Raw genomic sequence first — 24158 nt, 5'->3', positions numbered from 1 at the left:
TTTGTTTGTACTAAGGTTGACCAAAAATGTAACAAACCAAATGGATGGGAGCGTCCGAGGTCTGGGCTAAAGTGATTTTATGTTGAAACCTACATCTATCTATATGCTGTACAGTCTGTGGGCCATATTAAGCAGAAGGAAAAGCAAAAAAAGAAATGCTCTCTCTGGCTCATTGCATGTATACCTTGAATTGAAAACTCAACTGCTGATGAAAATGAGAAATAACTAAGATGCTGACTGATTCAATGGAAATGGAGCCATCAACTGCAAGATGCTATCCTATCAATATGGGCCAACATTTCTAAAGAATGCTTGTTGCACCTTGTTGAATCAACGCCACGAAGAATTAAGGCAGTTCTGAAGGCGAAAGGGGGTCAAACACGGTATTAGTACAGTGTTCCTAATAATCCTTTAGGTGAGTGTAATCCATATAGGCTAATATAAACACAATTGTGTACTGCAAGTGTTCATGGTATTGTGTAGGCATTATGCAGTAGTGGGTTGGTTAATACTACTCCCCCACAGTATGTTTATATAGTCTTTGTGCAATTACCTCAGCCATTTGTATTGAACTTTCAGGCATGCAGACAATTTACTGAAAAATAAAAGAGCATCACCTCTAGTGTGTGAAATATAATAACACATGCTTTAATGAGATAATTATTTGACTGATTCTTATACTGTGTGACTGTAGAGAATGTTAAGTAACAAACAACAGGAAAATTGGATAAAACATTGGAAAATGACAAGAATATTTTCTTTGAAGTCAGGCTAGTACGTCCACTAAATCTGCAACGGGATGGCCCTCTGGTCCTTCCTGTCCCCACTTCAGAGCAAATCTGTTAAATAAATCAATACCTGACCCCTTGGTGACAGGCTGGCACATGAATACCAAATATGAACTGGCTTTAAAGCACAACTTTGAAGACATTAGAGGCAAACATTGGATGTCATGAGACTTCAAATCTAAATCCACTTAGAGAAACTGAGACTGAATAATAATAATAATAATAATAATAATAATAATAATAATTTATACTTCATTAATCTTGCAAGGGAAATTACAATGTTTTCACTCACACCTGAATTACACACACATGCTCCGTACCTATACATGCACTAATGGAGAGATGTCAGAGTGAGGGAGCTGCCCATGGGAAGGCGACCCGAGCAGTTGGGGGTTCGGTGCCTTGCTCAAGAGCACCTTGGCAGTGCCCAGGAGGTGAACTGGCACCTCTCCAGCTACCAGTCCACCACCATACTTTGGTCCGTATGGGGAGATGAACCAGCGACCCTCCGGATCCCAACCCAACTCCCTACAAACTGAGCTACTGCCACCCCAGTATGCTGTTTGGCTCACGTTAATGTGATTTTCTCAATAAATTCGATTTATCGCTCCTCATTGACTTGAAACTTCTCACTCTGAGCACCCTAAGACACTTTGAGACTCAAACAAATAACACTATGAGATGCTTGAATTCCCACAATATCCCCATTAATATAATTTTTTTCTTTCAACAGGGAAGCAATGCCACAATAAGATTAGATGCAATTGAAAGCACCATTAGTTAATCGAGAGGCACCTGAAGGCACCATGGAGTCCCATAGGAGCACACATGCTTTTTCTGTGTTGTTTGTTTACATAACTTACTCACTGGGAAAGCAAAATGTTGCCACGCCGGTGACTTCAGGGAAGCAGGAGGATTTTCCAGTTCTGTTGTTTCTCGGTCATCTCTGACAGTGGCCATGGTGTCTGGAAAAGTGCAGCTGCAGGCTACCGGTAAGCTAACATTACCCTGTGTCTTTAGCTGCTACCAGCCGGTAAGCTACACTGTGTCGGTTGTTTTTTTTCTTTGTAAGTGCGCAAGTAAGCGAGGGTGGAGAGAGACAAAAATACTCAGGGAATCGCTGATGCTGCTTTTCATTTTGATCAAAATCAAAAGCTCATTTCGATTAAACTAAGCATATAGGGCAGTGGTTCTCAACCTTTTTTGTGCCAGCGCCCCCCTATCCATTATCCAGGTCCCTAACGACCCCCATCAAATATTATGTAGGCTAAATGCCCCGAATATTAATGATTACGCCCTAATATAGGCCTTTTATTGTTATAAAAAATAATCAAAAACTCAAATCATTGAATGACAAACACATGTATTAGTTTCCCAGGTATCAAAAAAGCCATGTGAATAGAAATTATATATATTTACAGCTTTTAAAAGAAATGCAACCATTTGACATTCAAATTAAATAACAGCAGCCAATCAGAACGACTAGATATGTAACATTCAAACTATCAATAGGTATTATCAAAAGGCCTGCTGCATGGTGTAAACCTCAGCACCTTTATAAGATGACTATAATTTGAATGTCCTTTTTTGTTTGTGAAGTGACCTTGGTTGTCATGAAATGCGCTTTAAATAAAATGTATTATGCTTATTATTATTACAAACACTACCAGTAGCCAATCAGAAACAGCTAGCAATGTAACATTCAAATCTATTTTTTATTCAAATCTAAAATCGAATTGTTCCAACGGAAAACAAGCTGGCACTTATCAAGGGGTAAAAGCGCACACACACACACACACACACACGTCTGTATCACTATCTACACACACACACACACACACACACACACAGACAAGTATTTTGGTGATGACAAACGACTTGAAGAACGACACCTACTGCCGAATGGAAATAAGTTTACAACCTTTGAAAGTTAGTGAGAGACGTTTTTAATGCTTAGAAGAGTCTAGCTATGTTTGCTATCGCCTGTCTTACGAGTAAATAGCAGAAAAAAAACATTTGGAGAAAACGCAACCCCACATTGCGCTGTGTTTTGTGGAGATGTGAGAGTCCCGTACAGTAAACAGTGACATCACTTCCTCTATCGCTTCCATAAGAAAGTTTTAAAACACCAAACAAGCCTGAACTGCCCGGGAGTTAATGGAACAGCTAAATGTTTGACAAACACCAAAGAACCGTCGATATCTCTCGCACGTCTCTTTTCTTTCTCCCTTTCTCCGTGAAATGAAGCTGCATTCAGGTACAGTAGGAAACGTTGTGTTTAATAAACCATCTGACGAAAAACTGTTACTGTGAAATATAAAGTCTACTTGTTCTACATTGGGGGGGTTAAAGAATACAACAGGACGTCGCGGCGATTGCTTTTTTTTTCTTATCGAAACGCAGCTTCACGTAGTAGCCTAGCTACAGAGCTCATTTAAGACGATGCTCTGACGTCCCGTTTCAATGAAGGCAGCACGGAGCTGCACCAAACAAAGCTGACAGAAGCACAGAAAAGTTATAGTGCGTTCTTTTTGTCTTGTAATCACGACTAGTAGCTCGAGTGTGACTTCACATCCATGTCGAAAAACGAATAACCGCGGGGTTGTTGCGTTCTTTTTGTCACACAATACTACGAGTCGGAGAAAAGATGCATTTTTGTAACATTTTTAGTAACATTTAGGATTCTATTCACCCAGTTATTGACATATTACACAAATATATTTCACAGTTTGATACATGAAAATTACGTTTTGATTAACGTTAGGCTACTGCTCTGCTTTCTGCTCAAGACTCGGCTTAAAGCCATTGTTGTCATATAGTAACCGAGCGTCTCTAGCCAATTTCAGCTGCACAAGCTCCAAAATAACTAATCAGGCGATATTTAACTCCTAATAAGACTGTAGAGACATGCCTATAGGTAGCAGTATACAGTGCTATGTGTACGACTTCTTCATTTGGTTACAATAAAGACAAAAGTGCTTACAATTGTAGAAAACCACAATGTTTACTACGTGTGATGCACGTCATGCAACTTCCAGTTCGTAACTCCGGAAAACGACTCGTAGATCGACTTTGGTGGACAAAAAGAATGCACCATTAGGATACCCGTCTCGTCCAGTCGCAGTGCTGTAAACTGGCAGCTTATAATGTTGCAGACTACTTATTCTTTAGTAGTTTAAGTGTAAACATGTATTGTTATTGTGAATCTTTGGTTTAAACTAGCTTTCAAACAAACGCCCTCCAAGGGCTCCTCAACACCCCCCTTTACAAAATATTGCTTCCAACGCCCCCCATCATCTACTGAACACCCCCTGGGGGGCAGTACCGCCCCTGTTGAGAAACACTGATATAGGGGAAAGATCCAGGATCCAGTGAGTCTTATTACGCAACAAAATAGCCTGTATCACTTCTCCATCTCCCCCACAGTCTCACTCTCTTTATTCTATAATCTAATTTATTTCAATTTTTGTCATTTCTCAAACTCTTCCTCCCACTGTCCTCAGCCTCCTACCTACCAGCCGTGAGGCGGCCTGTCCTTCTCAGCTACGTGTTGAGAAATGTGCCAATCTATAATCAAGACCAGAGGCCCTCTGAGAGACACATGTGCCACTTCCTTTTCTCAGATCCAATCAAGACGGAAATGCAAGCAGCTTGCATAAACACGTGTACACTCGAGAACACAAAAAGCATGCGCTCGCACACACAGACTGGCATATCTGTCTGTTTAAAAGACCGGGACGGAGAGATTCGGTCTCCTCCAACAGATCGCTACCATGCCTCGGGCAAAGAGCGAGCATGGACGGCACACTGACAACTGCTGCCAAAGCAGAGAGGGATGAGAGGCAAGAAATCCAAATCTACTACCTTTATACAGTGTGTGTGTGTGTGTGTGTGTGTGTGTGTGTGTGTGTGTGTGTGTGTGTGTGTGTATATAGATTGAATGTGAGGCAAGACTAAAGAAGCTGGAAGAACACGCATTTGATGACAATTCTGAGGATGCAAATGACCTCAACAAATCGGCAGCCACAGAAATCAATAACCAATTATCATTAAAAGCTTCTAAAACACAAAATGCATGATTTTCCTCAATGGAAAAGCAGCCATGATTAAGTGGGTCGATGAAGAGCTGCAAAGACCAGTTTGGGGGAACTAAGACATTCAACATGTTAAGTTGCAACATTTATTACTGTGTATGGAAAAAACCCTCTTTCCCTGCCATCAGCAAGGCTCTGATCATGGTTATAATCGATTCATCATTAACATCAATTCGGGGCATGAAAAAGAAAGGAGAACTCATGTTCAATGAATGTGATTGTGGGATCATAACCATGCAGAAATGTAATCAATGGAGCATGAAGCACAATGTGGTAGTTCTCCAGCAGAGGTTATTAGTCACAAGAGGACAACATGGACAACACACTTCCTGAGCAATTAGATAGTGTAAAGATTAACCAATGCAGCCCAGAAAATTAAGAGTGGAGAGGAGGGAGAAAGAAAAGAGACAGCAGCTTTTATATTAGTCAGAGATGGAGCTACACTGATTTAAGAAAAAGGAAAACAGATCTGAACTCAATTTGGTGAGAAATGTGTCAAAAAGTAACACAAATTTCAAATAGGTAGCCTCTGTGCGAATGTTGTCGGATCGCAGACCATAGACGTACTGAATAGTCATAGAGGTTGGATACAAACGCCTGCCAGCACTGTGTCTTCCTTGAAGGCAAGGATGCTGCACAGATATCCTCTTTCCATCAATAGAAAACTGAAGTGCTGTTCACTGTGGTGCTGTCTCGCGCAGACCACTCTTTCTCTATTAAAATGAGTCGGGAAGCAGACAGCAAAACCTAGCTTTACTTTTAATGATATTAAACAAAGAGAAATGTTTTCCCTTCGTCCTATAAAAAAGGGTCATAAATCGATACTAGAGTGACCTACTTCCTTGTTTACTGCAGTAATTAATAAAATGCAGAGGAGAAAATAGCATCTGTCCTCACAAGAATCATCGGTTGAGTGTTTGATGGTAATGTATTAGTGCTTTAGAAGGTAATCAATGTGAAACAATAGTAAAATAAGCTTTATTTCTCTCCGTCTACTGTACAATGACAAATCCAAGTACAAAACATTTGGTCTCAACTACTGCCAGAAAACGCTTAGTTACGTTGTAATCTTGGTTCTCTGAGTGAAGAGACTCTCTCTCCACCATACATATAAATATGGAATAAGTAACAGTGTAACTGTTAGTTATAAAAAAGGAGAGAAGCCAGCCATTTGAGTTTATGGCAAAACCTTTCAGTGCTCAGTTTTCATTTTGTGACTTTCAGTTGAATAAAAAGGACTATATTTCTTCATTGAAGTTTTCTGTAAAATAGTGTTAAAATCTCGTCTCGATCTCGTGAACCCAATCTCGTGTCTTGTCAGCTGGGTTTCTTGTCACACCTCTAGTAATAACACAAGTATTGTGTTGAAATGTGTCTGAGAAAATTTCAGCTGATAACAGAACTCACAGGAACTCAGGATTCTGTCACCCTTGAAATATAAATTATTTGTATTGTATTATATTGAAATTAATATTTACACAGCAAACACTATCCAAGAATAGTTTTTACCCTCTCGTACCAGGCTGTGTGAAAAGGGCATCTGATGGGACACCAGAGGGAGGTCCCACGGTGAGAGTGTCACATTAAAGCTAGGTTTTTGGTCGCCGTGGTGTTCCCGCCACGAGGTGCATGAGCCATAAAATGATGACAGGTGGTCATGAGCAGGTTCGCCTGTACAAACATCTGTACGATTCTTCATGTACAGACTACAGGGAGACACTTGGCCTTAAATATGTGTAAGAGAGAGACGCCACACTGGGAAAACAAGGAGTAGACGAGTGCATCATGCAGAAAAACTACATAACACGGAAGCTTCAATCAATTAGAAACCAATCTGAGTCTGCCAATATTTATTTCACAGGATTCAATCATGCTCTTTAAATTTGCTGATGAGGAAAAATAAGTAAGGTCTCTCCCACTCTCATTTCTTTCTTGGCTTTTGCCCAAGTGTCTCTCCTGCCTCATTTCCTCAGCTCTGAATGGTAGCAGTGAAAACATTTGACAGAGCTGCGAGCAGGAGCGGCTATCAGGCCCGCTACAGCACCAAAAGCAGTAATCACACCCCACCAGATGGAATGAATTCATAATTGATGCCGATTTTTGAAATGTGTGCAAGGACGAAGCAGAGGGGCACTGCAGTCTAGTGAGCTTTTTGCAATGTGCCGTAACATCTGGGCCAGGCCTCCTCGGCCTCGGCCCATAGCACTACTACAAAGCAAAACAAGCCCATTTCCCAGTAAAAGATGACTTAACTGACATTGACGTACGATGATTAACATACGGTAGAAGTGATTTTACAAAGTCCCAAAATGACTGGTACTTCTTAACCAATGAAATTAGCCAGCTGTACTACAAGATAATCTCAGCTGCTCATTTGATCAAAATGTTTATTCGTTTTTAGCAATTGATGGATGGAAAGTGTAATCTAATTGCAGAGACACAGTTTTTATTTATTTATGAATGTATTCCCTCTATACACTTTACTGCAACTAATTACTGTGTGTAGTCTGCATTTATATCAGTAAATAAATATATATTATTATTCAAGTAAACTTTATATTTCTTAGAACAATTACTCCAAAAAACAAAAGGCCTGTAAAAACACACCTCTCCAAATCAGACAGCAAGATGTATTCATCTGTTGAAAGCCATGATGCATGTGTGTCTTTGTCCCAGCATCCTCACTCCACTTTGACGCTTAACTTCCATAATTTAATCAGAGCTTACATCTTGCAGGCATGTGGTGAGGTTGGGGTTAGGATTGTGTTACATGACCTCTGACACTGTGCTGTCACCCTTGCCCGAGACAAAGACCTGGGATAGCAACAAGCGCATTGAAAGACAATCCCATTGCATACACAGCCCCTTGTTCTAGAATCAGGTTCAGACACTGATATAATACCGTGTACAGATGCTCAATCGGCTGTGATAAATTAAAAAAAAATAAAAACACAACCCTCAAAGACGTCTTTGGAAGGATAAAGCAGCAGAAGCTTTGTTCGCAAAAACATGTCTTTGCCTGCTACTAAATAATGTGACATGACTTCCTGTGCTTTCTATATGCCATTTGGGCTGTGGGTTCTTTAATTTCCTTCATTTTACATCACATTCCTCCTACCCTTTAGTTTCTCTGTGTTCCATGCTTTAGACATTTAGACAATTTGGTGTTAAAAGAGTATTTTACCGCTTCTATACTCTTTGGACCCTATCTTGCACCCGGCGCAGCGCAGCGCAAATCCCAACGCAAGTGTCTTTGCTAGTTTGCCAATTTCCCGTCCAGCGCCTACGTCGATTAAATTGCAAATGTGCCCATCTGTGTACCCATGGGCGCGCTGGTCTTACGGGAAGGTGTATTCAGGTGCATTCTTGGCATATTGCTATTTTGAGGCAGCAGAATGTGATTGCACCATTGACCAACAAAAACCTGGTCTAAAGTCAATAATGTAGCATGTCATTGTTATTTTAACAGTGCATTAGTAAAATGCGCATGCAAGCTATGCTTGTTACACACACACACACACAAATAAAAATATTACAATGTGAAATAGTATTATTGTGTATATCTATATATTTTATATTACATGTTATTATGGTTACTGGCGCTTTCACTTCATGCACGAGCAAATCATCAAATCTCTCCTTCCAGCTTAGCATATCGGCCATCATAATAGTAATGCCCCAAGGTACAAACACGCCTGGCTTTTAAAGGGAATGGGAGATGACACCCTGATTGGTTTATTGCATGTTACTAGTACAACCCTTTTGAACCATGCGCACCCTTTTTTCCGCCATTAAACTAGCAAAAGTGAATTCGTACACGTCCTAAACGCACCTGCGCCAGGCGCTTCACGCCATGCACTTAGATCGTTAAAATAGGGCCCTTTGTGTTCGTATGTGGAAGTACAATCTGGAGTTTGTTTTTCTGCTGGCCTGTGAGTAGGGAGTTCTGGGCACTGGTAAGATGGAGGTAAGTTTTCCATTCATTTATTTACACATACTACCAACATTATTATGATACAAAGTTGGTTGAATATTGGCAAAGTATCCATTTAATCGCTCAGCTGTGTATCTGTATTATTGTATGTATTATGGGCTATTGAAATGTGACTGGCTGTTTTTAAAAGCTTTTTTCTCGTATACAGGTGAAATGTGTGCAATGAAAAGTTGAGTGTACAGTCTCCCTGTCCCAGGACATTTATTAAATGTACAATAAGAGAATTGTGATGACCCCTCCCACTCTGCGGGTGGCTCTATGCTATTGTTCCCTGGTAGCTGTTGAGGAGGCAGTCTGGGTGGCAGAGGTGTGGCAGGAGGATGAGAACACACCTGAATCCACTGCTCCAGATTGCCCACCTGCTTTCCATTTAAGAGGGTTTGAGATGCAGTTTCCTCTCTCTCGGTTCACACAGCCAGCAGGGTTTGTTTTTGGTTTGGGTTGTCGTTTTTGGTTCCATTTTGCTTTCCACACCTACACCTACACCCATGCACTCACTACACTACTACTAAAAAATGTCTTACCCTAAGTATAATTCAATATGGGCTAAATACATTTGGTTTTAATTGAATCCTTAACTGTGTGTGGTCTCCCTTATTTTGTCAGAACCAGGAGTTGAATCACGGCAATATAAGGGAGACCACACATAGTTAAGAATTTATTAAAACCAAATGTATTAACAAAAATGATTTAAAAAGGCTGCTCTGGGAGAACTTACATCGGTGTAAAAAATGTACTGTTTTGTCACTGTGCAAGGACAACATTTGCCTACCGTTTGTATTGGGCATAAACAACTGAGACATATCAAAGTAGAGATGATCAAATCAAATATTACGATATTTTTTACCAAACACATCGATGTCGATATTGCTGCAATATTGAAGCGTTGACCGTTGGTGCTTTCACAAAAAATATACACAATGAGATTTTAGATAAATAATCACTAATTTAGCCCCCCCCCCTTGATGCACTAAAACAGAAAACTAGGGGACATATTATTACGGCAGATCACTGGACCACAGTGATGGGTCTTGCCTCATACTGTACTGTTTTGTGTCACCAAAAAAAGCCACTCCACACTCACAGGAGGAGCCACTCTACACAATCATTATTTGATCTTCAGTGTCCCTTCCAGCAGCGAAACAAAACGTAGAGCTTAGTGTCTTTCTCTGGCATTAGCACTCCACAGTCAAAACAGCTGGAGCCTCCCAACCATCAGGCTGAACCATGGGAAGGATTGCGAGTATATGGTAGGGTTGATGAAAACACGTCATGGAATGGATTTGTTCTACTGATCCTGCACATTTCAGAAGAAATACCTTTTTTTATTGACCATCAACTGGCAAAGATGAAGGAAAACATGGGCTATGGGAAACTGGAATATAACCTACTGCAGATGCATAATACATGCATCCATTAGAAGCCCCCCTCCTGCACTAACCTTTGTACTCCAACACACGCACACATGTGCAGGCACACAGACAGAAGAATAGAGGAAAAAGGGGTTAAATTATGGATTTGGTGCAGCAAAATATTAGCAAAAAGATGTGGAATAGGTATAACATGGTATAAAGCTATGGACGATATGGAAAAATATGCTGAGTAACAAAAGACAGACAGTCAGGCATCATTTCCTTTCTAATTTGGCCATCCAATCATGTTGTCCATAGCTTTTCGAACTATTTAATTCAAATTATTTAAGAGCTTGGATGGTGATCATTTTAAAAAAAAGAATGATGTATGCCTCCTTACACAGAGTCTAAACAGAGCTTAAATGCTAACATAGTAGACCACGCAACACAACATTGAACTATAATTATGTTAACAATATCCTGTCAGATAATTTCATAACCATAATAGTGTATTCAACGGTCTTCGTACTACAGATTTGTTTGTTCTTTTATGTGTTTGTTCGTTTAGATTCCCATTAGTTGCTGTAACAACGACAGTAGCCATTCTTGCGGGGGTCCACTATACTAATACTTCAATGAAATAAAAATACTGACAACAGAAACATGCATCAATTAAAAGGTTCAGCCATATTGAAACACAATATAAATAATCATAGTAGGAGGTGAAACAACAACTTAAACCTGCCGAGACCTTACCAGATGAAAGAGGCCTTTATTTGCCATTTCAGTAAGGGCAGAAAACCTTTTGAAAGAATCTGAAAACATCTGCTGTGGATGCAAGTCATTTACACATATAACCAGAATTATTAGGTTTATGCACCTGTTTGAGGACATGGCAGTCCACAAAGTCACCAGCCTCCCGGTCTGGTCGGGGATAATTACTCTGGACTGAAAGGCCATCGATCAAAGAGCAGACGCATACAGGCGAGCAAGGCTGCCTGAGATGACTGGCCTTCTCACAGCTCTAAAAGTCAGAAGCTACCAGGCCTTGAAGCCCACAGACATGAAAGGCCTGACCAGACCAATGCACCTGACCTAGCCAGAGCAAACATCACCGCTCAGCATTTCAACTTAAGTTTAAATGAGACACTCTGAATCCAATTTTAAAAACTTTCAGATAAAAGCTGTTCTCTTTCAATATTAACTTTAAAGCTGAATATAAAGTTAAGCAAATATATATATATATATATATATATATATATATATATATATATATATATACACACACACACACACACACACACGTTTTGGAATTACCATTCTCATGATGACCCTAAATTGTGTGTACTTTGCAGCACTCAATTCAGTAAAAATAATGAATTATCTAATCTTTCAAATGCTTGAACGAATGTATTTTTCCCAAATTAATGTAATGTTTAAAACTGGACTGACATTGGCAGTAGGATTAAAGAAGAAGAACCTAATTAGGTAAATTCCTTCCGTTTAGGGAGGGAAATGAAGGTTTTTAGGATTTAACTTATGAATAACTGCATGAAGTTAATAGCTAAATGATTCCAGTTCAGTTATAAAGCACTCGCTCAACATGTTTCTGCCCTGCTTTTGTTCCAGTCTTGAAAGGTTAATTTGTCAAACTGGAGATGCCTTACCAAACACTTGACAGATCCACATTTCAAACAAGGATCTGAAAATGTGCTCATCAAGTGAACTGATAATGTACTGTGTAGTTAAAATTGGCTACATGAAATGATGAATGGTATGAAATCAACCAGTCTAAAGTGTGCCAGAGATTGAAGAGGAAGGGGAAAAAAAAAAAAAAAAAAAAAAAAAAGAGTGTCAAAAGAGCCTGTGATAAACCACAGTAAACAGACAGGAAGTTTATTCCATCTCTGTGTCGCTATAGCAACCTAAAAAATAAATAAATAAAAAGCACAGGAAATGAAAAGAGGAGGGGGGAAATGAGAGGATTCTCAACGATTCACACATTTTCCTCATAGCATACAAGCTGAAACTTTGTTTGCTGACACCTTTCACTGAATGAAATCATTTGAGTTGACTTGTCACTTCATGAAGATGTTAAAGAAGCCTCAACGTTCACACAGATCTGATTCTGAATTTGCTGGATGAAAAAAAAAAAGTTATGAGTTGCTGGTGAAAAAAAACAACCTCTTTATTCTGGTTCTTATACAGTCATTTAAAATCCTAATAAAAGCTCTGTTGTAGATTGGTGTTGATGGTTTACAAACCTATGGTACATTACAGTAACATTGTTGAGGTTCAATTTATTGACCCTGAAAGACTGGTCATGTCATCTAGAGATGTTCCGATACTGATACTGGTATTGGTATCGGCTCCGATACTGCCTAAAACGCTGGTATCGGGAAGTACTGGAGTTTATGCACCGATCCGATACCACGTAATAAAGCCCTAAAGAAAATCTAAATTAAAGTAGTTTATTTATGTTCTTTTTCCGTTATAATTGACTGTCAAACTGGATAGTAAAAGAAAGTTCTGTGGCATTCATTGTTTGTGTTTGTTCATGTTTCACAATGAGTTTAACCTGAGCCAGACTGACAACAAAGATAGAAATCATATCACATCCATACAGGGATAGCAGTATACAGTTAAAACATAATAAAATATATGAGACACTGGTATCGGATCGGTACTCGGTATCGGCTGATACACAATTTCAGGTATCGGGATGCAAAAAATGGTATCTGACCATCTCTAATGTCATCCAGATTAGGGTTTTTTCAGGGCCGATACAGATACAGATTATTAGTAGTTAATGAAACAGAAAACCAATATTTGGAACAGATATGCATTTACAGTGAAAAGGAAAATCTTTAAGTCAAAATTAAGATTTTGGAATGTTACAAAATCCAACACAAAACTTTGTTTTAACGGCGTTAAGCAATTATTTAATGCGTTAGAATCTTTCAACATAATACGCAGTAAAAGATAGTCAGATAGTGTTGTAGGCTAGAGTGCGGATCGGGACGCATTTTTCTGTCCGAGCCCGGCCCACGTCCGACAGAGCAGTAACCGAGCCTGGCCCGCGTCCGACAGGCATTAATTTATTTTATTAAAATTAGTTCAAATCAAATTTTTTTCTCATACTAATGACACATGTACATTTGCTTGTGTTGAAAGCCCGCTTTATTAAGCAACTGAACCCGAACATAATTTTTAAATATCTGTCCGAACCCGGCCCAGCCCGTCGGGTCCCTACGGGCTCGGTTTTGGGTATCCATCCTCTATTGTAGGCGGGACATTAAGTCAGACTCAGACGTGAGTGAAACCGAAGCAGAGGGACAGACACAGAGCTGTAGTGGAGCCAAAATAGCGCACTTATTAATGAACAACTTTATTGGTTATCAGGCAAATAAAACACCATTACAGATAATCTGCAAACTGCTGAAAAAGAAAAGGGCCGATAATCGGTCTATCCCTAATCCAGATCTTAAAAAAATAAAAATAAAAAGGAGTTCCTCCATGTGTTTCTCTGATGTGGATTCCATGGATAAGGAAATGCTGTGTGATCGCAGAGAGGTGGCAAGCTTGACAAACTGAAAATCCCTTGTTGGTAAACAGCCCTGAGCATACCAATGAGCCGCTGCCTCTTGTGAAGGAAATGTCTGCAAGCACCTTGAGACATTGTATCACAACATCGCGGAAGCTTATCAAGATTTCTGAATCAAAGCAATAATAAGGAAAGAAGTTTGGGTGTTAACAGAGATCATATCCAGATATCCCTGTACCAGTTTCAGCTAAAAATGAGACTTGTTGTGCTGGCACCAGTGAGAAACCTTGACATGGTCCTGTGTCCTCATTTCCAGATACTGCATTCAGTCAACAACATTTGTCAATCAGACATTAAAAATGAGTCTCCTTACTTCACTAGCAGACTTATGATTAAAAAATGTGTTCTTTGCTATGTGCATTGGAACCAAACATGCATGGACAAGGACATAACATCATTGACATGACATGACGTTAGTTTCAAAGAAATGTCCTGCTCACCACCCATGGAGAATGTCCTACCTGCAGCAAATGACAATTTATAACCAGAAGAACAACCTTGAGTTGTCCTCACAAGTCAGCAGGCCATTACCTGTCAGCTGTCCACTATCAAGACATTGCATGACACCTTAACCAAAACAGCAGGGAGGATGGCTGGTGACACGGTCTACACGGGCAGTTTCTCTCCTTTGCAGATTCATTAAAGATGCTTTTCGCTTTCAATTATTCAAACCTAGAAGGTAGTGGACAGTCGCACTTTTCTTATACAATGTGTACAAAAAAAGTGCCGTTAAACTTTCAAATTAAAGCTTTTTATTTATTTATTTTTTTAAAAAGGTTTCAGCTAGGCTTCTAGCTTCACAGAATATCCTCGACAATAAAGTGTTGAATTTGCATTAACACAGAGCTAACCTTGTAAATGGTTTATCCAACTTGTTTTTCAGCAGGTTTTTTCTCCAAAGAAACTCTAGGGGCGTTACCCTGTGCTTTAACCCCCCACCCCCCGTAGATTTTATTGACATTTTCAAGACTGACCCACAATAACCTGTGCGCTCTTTTCAACACTCATTGTGCTATGACTATAAACCATTGCATTTCCTCTTTTTCTGATCATGCCATTCATTACTATACATGTGCTACAGATACTGCTTTACAATGCTTTACAACCTCCTGTACACTTTGCCACTTTACAGCCTCATGAATTCTCTCCGTTCTATGACTGCTGTAACCTTTTCAGGCTGTTACTGCCACTCTGCTATGTCATGGTTCACTAGTCATACATCACTGTGCCATAATAAGGGACAGACTACATATGAGATATGCATGTATATTCTACATAAAGTGGTGGGCATAACCTACACCACACTGACCTTTTGCAGCATGTATTTTACAGCATTGTCTAAAACATCAAGTTTACTTTTGGGGCGTTTAGAAAAATATGTGATTTTGATTGGCGTTTGTACGACATAGGTTAGTAAGAAACATTTCTCGGTCAGTGCTTTCTCTCCAGATCGGTTTTCAATCCATGCAGATATTTCTAGAATCCCCTTATCTTGCATGAGACACCAATGCGTGACTGCAGTTTTGCAATAAACAATAGATCAGCAGAGAAAAAGCTATGCATTCACTGAACACTGCTGGTACCGATCACTTTTCTACCATTATACCATAGAGCACTGTACACACAAGAAGAGAAATGCAGGAGATGGACTGAGAAAGATAAAAAAAGTAAGTAGTAGTTTACCTCTCCGATGCAGCACAAAGTGGCCCAAGTTTTAGAAAGTATCTACGTGTGGCATGCCATCTATCCAGCACAAACAACTTTTACTCAACATTACAGACTCCTGGAGCTCAGCACACAGACCCCAGGAAGACTAGCTGTGTTTAAGGGCACAGCTAATGGGGATCCTATAATAAACTAAATTAAACAAAAATGTCACTTAAGTTGCCTCTGAGATTCAAGACAAATCATCTGTGTTAACAACGGTGCAAGTTACTGACAGAAAGGGCCGAAAGATGGTACCGACATGATGGCAAATTAGCCTCCAATATTGACTTTCATAGGTGTCCATTAGGGCTGGAGATTTCTTTTAATATTTTTTACATTCAAACAATAGTTATGTAAATGTTGACCCAGGGAGAGTGAGCAACTATCTAAAGAAATGTCAAGCGTGACAAAAAATAAAAATACATTTATTATGAGTAGTTTCCATAAGAAACATGGCTACCACTGGAAACCTAAATGTAGTAATTTTATTTTCAAATCAAAGTCCTTTTAGCGGTTAACATTTACATCTAATAAGTGTGGACTACACTATTCCAGCTAAAGTTAAGGGATGACTCCATTGAAAAACATATTTGTGCACTACAGTTTTGAAAATGTAGGCATAAATCAACTTTATCTCGGTGTACCATTGCTGCGTGTGGGATTGTAATGCGTGTGACTGTGTGAGTACTTCACAGGAATACAGAGCACCACCACTCTCACAGAGACCTCTTGTGTGTGCGCACTGCCCCTGAACCGGCATGTCTACCAAAGCCTCATTGCGGCTTTGTTTGGCTTGCTTTCCTTTTGTTTATTCCACTTCCTTTCAGGTTCCTCTCGCTGCAGCTGACCAGAGAGATGGCCCCAGACTCCGAAGGAGGGAGCATAAGAGACTCAAAAAAGTGGGAGAGAAACAACACCAAACAAACAAGTGCTCTGTAAAGTGAATCCGGTTTAGAATGGGACCGGTGTAATGGATAATTACCAGATGACATGGCAGAGAAACAAAAGCTCTCCGAACAAGTGCTTTATGTTTGACAGTTTGTTAAGCGCAAACAACCGACGCAGTCCTTCCTCATGACAAATAAACTGTAACTGGGATTGAAATCGACACAAGTTTTTGATCACACCTGATAAAATATGTACAAGAAAGTTCATGTTTTTCTCATTCTAGGAATGAAAATGCCAGTAAAACCTTAATCTGTTGCGATCATTTGACTAGCATCTAATTAACCCAGCTGTAACATAAATGTCCATTTGTGCTTCTACTCCACAAATGGAAATGTCAGTCTTCAAGGAATCCAGTTAAAGTGACATTAATATTTGAAGTGTGCAAAGTTTGTGAAACTAGTAAGAAAACTAAAAGTCAACATAAATGAAAACACCATAACTTATACCACATCTCTACATTATCATAACCGATAGGAATGATGGCCCAAACTATGAAAATAGGACCCAAGTCAGAATTTTCTTTTTGTTTTTATATATATATATATATATATATATATATATATATATATATATATATATATATATATATATATATATATATTTTTTTTTTTTTTTTTTTTTTTTAAATCAGACATGCAGGCACGCACAGTCACCTCCATTGCTGTAAGTGACATCCTCCCAGCTGGTTATAGTGCCAAAACAGACCTGTTTGCTTTCAAAACACACTCTGCTCCAGTGATAATCTCCATAGTAACCAGAGAGCTGGAACCCTAAGCTATCTGGAAATTTCCACACGTTAACAATTACAGTTCACTGAAGCCAACATGCACGAGACATCGGACATTGGGTGATGACAAGATAGCGCAGATTCATGTATTAAGATTATTTCAGTGCAGATTCATTTATTAAGATTATTTCATTGTTTTAACACTGTTACACTAAGAGCAAAGCCTCAAGAGTTGACTCTGAACGACGAAAACATTTCCTTGACAACGCAGCCTGGCGACATGGCCTGCTGGCTTCATCCAGGAGATGGCCTAAAGAAAAGGTGGAGATAAGGTCTCTTTGCTGAGTGCATGTAACGGTTTTTTTACCTGCATTTATCCAGGGGTAGATTCACTGAGCAAGAACGCTCTTTTAAAAAAGGTAATTTATTATTATTTATTGCCACATACACATACATGTAGCACAATTCATTCTCTGCATTTAACCCATCCCTCAAGGGAGTAGTGGGCAGCCATTTATAGCGCCCAGGGACCAACTCCAGATCTGAGCCAGTGCCTTGATCAAGGGCACTGACTGGGGAACCTAGTACATGTTTTTTGACGGTGAGGGGAAACTGGAACACCCGGAGGAAACCCATGCAAACATGGGGAGAACATACAAACTCCACACAGAAAGGGCCAGAACCACCTGGATTCGAACCCTGAACCTTCTTGCTGTGAGGCCACAGTGCCACCATGCTGCTTTTGCAGAAACGTCCTGCTCCACATTCACACTGGAAGCTGCCCAGTACAACCGCGGTCTGATGTAAAGGCCACTGGGCAGCACCCAATGGCAGCACCACTGGAGAAGTCAGGGTGGTTAAAGGTCTTGTTCAAAGCCAAGAAGATAAATGCAAGTGCTGCTCTTTCACTTCCCTGCCTAGATCTATTACAACTTTTCAATCACAAGCTCCATTTAGGCCAGCGCTGTTTTCCAAAGACTGCCGGTGATGCTTTATCTGTAAATTAATATTTGTATTGCAGCAAGTACTTTTATGTAATTTATATTTACAAGTTCACTGTCTTTACCCGTCAGGCGGACAACAATGCTGGTGGCTCACTGCTTAAAAGGGGAAGTTGGCCTCAAGGGAAAAAAACAAGAAATAGAAAAGGACATATTTGCAATGACCCAAAATGCTAAACTCCCTCCTCTTTCCAACACGGTCTACCAGGAGTCAGAGCAAACTGCACAAGTTGCCCTCGAGGTCAAGCTGAGGCACAAAAACAGTGCTTCAGGGATTTAAGTGTCCATTAAAAGTTTTATCATGCAAAAAAATCATATCATCCAAAATATGGATATATCCAAACTGAGGATTTTGGGAAATAAGTGACAGCCTGGGTGTCCACCTACATCTCCACTGTTGATAAATCAGTGTTGTTCCTTTTCAAGCATGCAATAAATTCCATTAGTGCCAGCACAATCTCCCCCCCCCCCCTCCCCCAATGTTCATGAATTTACAAGTCCGTCACAGGCCTTATATGGATCTTCTTTTCATCCTGGGCCAGCAAAAAAAAAAAAAAGTTTTTGCTGACTTCCAAATAGTAGTCAGAGCTTAGGAAAAGCGCTTTAAGGTAGAAACTGGGGCAGAGTGCGTTTCATGTCCTGCTATAACAATTGAGTTGCCAAATAACGACTTTCTGCTGATTCTAAAGTAGAGATAAGAAATTATTTTTTTCCAGAGGGTATATCTTTTTTTGTTGTTCTAACTCTGAGCAGCATTTTCAGTATTGAGAAGTGAGACTATATGCATGCACTGCACGGTTGCAAATAGGACTGGGCAATATATCGATATTATATCGATATTGTGATATAAGACTAGATATCCTTTACCCACTTAGTCATTATGTCCACATTACTGAGGATTGTTTATCTAAAATATAAGTGTGAAGATATTTTCTTAAAGCACCAATTGTCAACCCTAGAATATCGCCGCAATCGAGGTATTTGGTCAAGAATAGTGAGATATCTGATTTTCTTCATATCGCCCAGCCCTAGTTGCAAATAAACAATTTGTGACACAAAGATTTGTTTCTCTCTGCTGTACTAACAGATGTCATTACAGAAGAGGAAAGTGATATTTCCTCTTCTTTATCCCAAACAAGTCCATACAGAAGCACCAGTAAACTAAGGGGCTATTCTTCTGAATAGTCAATATTTGTAGAATTTATGATCCCGCAAGAGCATTGTACTGTAAGGGACTCATCACTCAGGCTATAGCTTCTATACATCACAGCAATCACAAAACCACAGAGAATGATTTAGAATGAGCAGAATAAAGCTGCACTGTGAGAGCACCTGACATGAGGACAGATTTGCTTTACAGTGTTAATAAAACCAACGTTGCTGTAAAAAGGTTTGTGTAGTGGTCCAGAAGGTCAGTCATTTATAACCAGTGAAAGTACCAAAGGCTGTACACATCAGTTTGACAACGATATATTTCCAGCGAAGATAATTTAAAAGGCCGCCGTCTTGCTCAAATTCCTGATTACATTTTCTGCAAAAGAAATAATACCTCATGGATCAAGGTCACAGTTGAGATGCCACGTTTTGTGTAAGTTTCCCTTTGTGAGAAAACTGTTGTCATGTGCTTTCCACAATTTTGACAGAAAACTAGAAGATAATAAGCAACAAACAAATATATATTTATTTTATTTATTTATTTGGTTACCAGTGCATTTTAAAAAAGGGAAAAGAGTTTAAGCTTAGTATGAAAGAACGTCACGCAAGTCTGTAACAATATTGGATGTCTCCGGGTAGGTTTATAAATGGTGAGTGGTGTCTTGGTGTTCATTTAGGCAGGTATCTTAGCAAATGACTGATGTGAGAAGTAACAAACTGTTGCATGAAGTTTGTTCGTCCAGTACACTCCCATCTGCACTACTGTGTGTGTGTGTGTGTGTGTGTGTGTGTGTGTGTGTGTGTGTGTGTGTGTGTGTGTGTGTGTGTGTGTGTGTGTGTGTGTGTAAAAAGGAGCAGCAAAGCACAGATTAAATCCAGTATTAATGTCACCATAAACAGACTAGAACCAAGCAGCTGAGTCATCCATCTCTCTGCTCCTTTAATTCTTCTCACTTTTCATGTAAAAGGTCATGGTTTGATCCTCAGACGAATGTTGAGTTCCTATCCTCCCTCATACTGCATTACTCTTTTCTATCGCACAGTAACCTTCAGGAGCCCTCTGTGGCAAACGTGTCTGAGGAGGAAAAAAAGACACTATAGTGTCTGTCAGTATCTTCTTAGTGTCATTAGTGACAGAGAATGACAAAACTGAAAATGAGTCTAATCAGAATAAAGTACGAAATCAGAGGGAAGAGCAAGGCATCAATGGATTGTTTATTTTGGCAGCAGCAGCTCAGAGCAATAACTCATAGTGCTTCTGTGGTCTGACCCTGCTCACTTCCTGCCTTAAAGGAAACACGCTGCACAGCCCCAGCCCTGCCCTTCCTGTTCCCTCTGACTGACTGACTCTCACACACACACACACACACACACACACACACACACACACACACACACACACACACACACACACACACACACACACACACACACACACACACACACACACACACACACACACACACACACACACACACACACACACACACACACACACACACACACACACACACACACACACACACACACACACACACACACACACACACACACACCTCTTTGGAGTTTGTCCAGTGAACCTGACTCTGTTAACCGTTAGAAATGAGCGGTGAATTTTGGCACGTACTTTAGTGCTTAGTGCATCCACACACGGTGGATGTCTGTTTCTTCCTCTCTTTAAGGTGGCACAATCAACTCAACAAGGTAACTGTGATGTAAACTTCACGCTACACCGAATCGTTTTATCCTGCAGGGTATACATTATCTGCAAAAGGAACTTTAAAACTCTAAACTTAAAAAGAAAACTTTAAAACTGGATAGCTCAAAACGAGCACTGGTCTGCCTTGTGCTTTCCAGACTGCCAACCCAAACTACCTTGTCTTTGCTCCTGACACACGATACTAAGCCAATTAAAAAGCTGAGACACCGAGCTTGGAAAACATCAGGATTACACAAGTGCCAGGGCTGAGCTGGGCTGTAATCGCGAAGTGACAGTGTTAACAAAACTGTCGTCCTGTAAAAACAAAAAAAGCTGTATTTAGGGTCCCCTAGAGAAAGCAGGGAGGCCCTCCCCCATGCTGCTGAAGCCAATAATCCTCCATTGTCTCAATGCCTCATTTCCCCAGTCTTTAATCAAACTTGAGTGGAAAGAGCAGGCCATTTTACCTTAGCCTACCATAAACTGAGCCAAAAGGAACTATATCCTTATCTTTTGAATCTGATCTGATATTTCTTTGCATGTGGATGCACAGAGAGTTGCAGGCCTAAATGTGTGTTCAAAGAGGCAAACACAAAAAAAAGGAGCAAAACAGGAAATCAAGCTGCAGCAACTGGCAGCTTTTGTGGGCAGGTTTAAGTCAATGCATGGCCTTCTGCCTTTGGTTCAGCTTGCTTTTAAGGGCAGACCAAGAGAAGACTGATCGATAAGAAGATACAAAGAAAGCCTCCGAGTCACACCGATTGTTAGACTTAAAATGTTAAAACTATGAGCAGTACTTAAAAACGTAAACTATTTACTGTTGCTGGAAGCTGTAAGATTCAGCAACCAGGCTTCAACCAAACTCTTATCAATATAAAACAAATCACAACAAACACTATAGGCAATTTCAGATATGCAGCCTATAGTACTGGCTCTGCAGGCATTACAATTAAAGTGGCACGCAGGCATAACAAGCCATGCTCCTTCTGCCCAGTTTTAAAACTCATCTCAGTAGCTGGCTGATCTCTTCAATTTAACTGGCACAGCTCAGCCACCGACTGACGGCAAAACATGCAGCGCAGCAATTTAACACTCCAACACTTTGTTATTTAAACTTTCCATTCATTTATATTCCTGTTCAGTTGGAAGACACCTATATTTGTGAATTCCTTTCTCTTTTCATCTTTTTTAGTTTGTTCCACACATTGCAGCCCATTTGTCCTTTCCTTCACATTTATAGCTGAGCCATTCCAGAGCAAGCCACCACCTCTCATACACAAAACAACTGGCTGACAGGCAGCTCTTCAAACTCTAGCAGCTTGCTGAAATCTTACAATAAAAAACAACACATCAGTAAAGATATATGCATAAGTTCTTCCCACCATAATTTACAGTGACTTGTGTTTGTATATCACACACACACACACACACACACACACACACACACACACACACACACACACACACACACACACACACACACACACACACACACACACACACACACACACACACACACACACACACACACACACACACACACACACACACACACACACACACACACACACAGCCAGATCTAGGCAAGGAAAGGCAGCTTTATATAGCACATTTCAGAAACAAAGGAATTCAAAGTGATTTTTCTAAAACATTAAAGAGCTATTAAAATCAATTAAAAACATTAATTAAAGAGAATATAAAAACATCTAAAAAAAAAAGTATAAGACCGGTATGAAATACAAGAATAAAATGAACAATTTCTTGATTTAAAAAAAGGCAGCATCAAAAAGAAAAGTATTTAGCCTTGATTAAAAAAAAAAAAAAAAAAAAAAATTGTTCCGGATATGTGGTAGGCCTAAACTCAATGCCGAAACTCCGTAGGGCTACACGATATGAGGAAAATATCTAATTGTGATTATTTTGGCTGATATTGCGATATGATTCACACTATTGGAGGGAATGATAATTGTTGTATCATTATTCTAATTTAATTGAAAAAAATTTAATTGACTATAGTGTGATTTGAATTTTTACTGTAAATGCATATCAGTTCCAAATATCTGTTATCGGTTTTATCAACTAGTAATAATCAGTATCGGACTTGAAAAACCAGTATCGGTCGACCTCTACACTACAATACTCATAGTCAAGGCCACACCCCCACCCTCCACCTTGCCCCCCTCTCTCCTCCTCAATAGTATTTAAAGCTACAGACACAGAAATGGCACATCCTAAGGAAAGCTCATTGTAGGACTGGCTCTAGTGGCTGTAATTCTGCACCAAGGCTGAATTTTTGGGGAAAGAAACTTCAGATACAGTATTAGGGGACCACTAAGGCCTATATAAAAGCATCCAAAAAGCAGCATGTCATAGGACCTTTAATAACATAGCCAACAATGTCACCATCGTCATTTAACACACCTGCTCCCTTTCATATCAGCCGTGGTTTTCAGTTTAAGGCATACTTGAACATCATTTGTATTCAGCATGTACTGTGGCACATTTTTCTATTGCTTCTTTTTTGGCAAAATGTACAGTTGTCCAGTTCATACATCTTACTAACCACACACAAACCAGAAAGGAAATTGCGGGGAAAAAAAACATGAAAAGTTGTCCCTTTTTTCTGTCTGCATTTAAATAAAAGCCTGACCGTTTCTAAGTCACAGCATTTACATGGCTTCACTCCACCGGAGCTCCAGCCATGTCTGCTCATTCTTGGTTTAAACAGAAATAGTTAACAGCGACCCTGGCCCCACCCTCTCTCTGTCCTCCTACTCAGTATTCCCTTGGCTAAAAAGAGCCTCAGTGTGGGAGCGCACCAAACTGAGGCCCCACAGAAAACCACATAATTACAAATCACAATAAAGCCCTCAGTGATGTGTCCCTGCCAGAGGCTCAGCTGCACCCTGCTCTGCTCCAACTCGAGGCTTTTGCTTACAGCTACACAACCCCCCTTCCTCAAATACTTTCTTTCAGTGTGCTAACCCATGCCCTCCTTCCCTACCTCACCCCTCTCTGTGTCTCTTGTACTGCTGTAAATCACATCCCCCCCCCTCCAATAAATCCTCTAAAAAATACTCAGGACAAAA

At 39.9% G+C, this 24158-nt stretch overlaps 1 protein-coding gene across 1 annotated transcript in view; it reads right to left on the bottom strand.

Annotated features, from left to right (window-relative positions):
• LOC114553887 (guanine nucleotide-binding protein G(i) subunit alpha-2) overlaps positions 1-24158 on the bottom strand; it is a 60991-nt gene that overhangs the window by 19453 nt on the left and 17380 nt on the right. The window lies entirely within an intron of this gene.

This window comes from Perca flavescens, chromosome 4, assembly GCF_004354835.1.
Source record: "Perca flavescens isolate YP-PL-M2 chromosome 4, PFLA_1.0, whole genome shotgun sequence".
NCBI lineage: Eukaryota > Metazoa > Chordata > Actinopteri > Perciformes > Percidae > Perca > Perca flavescens.
The sequence above is the reverse complement of the archived record's forward strand: the minus strand, read 5'-3'. Positions and strand labels throughout refer to the sequence as shown.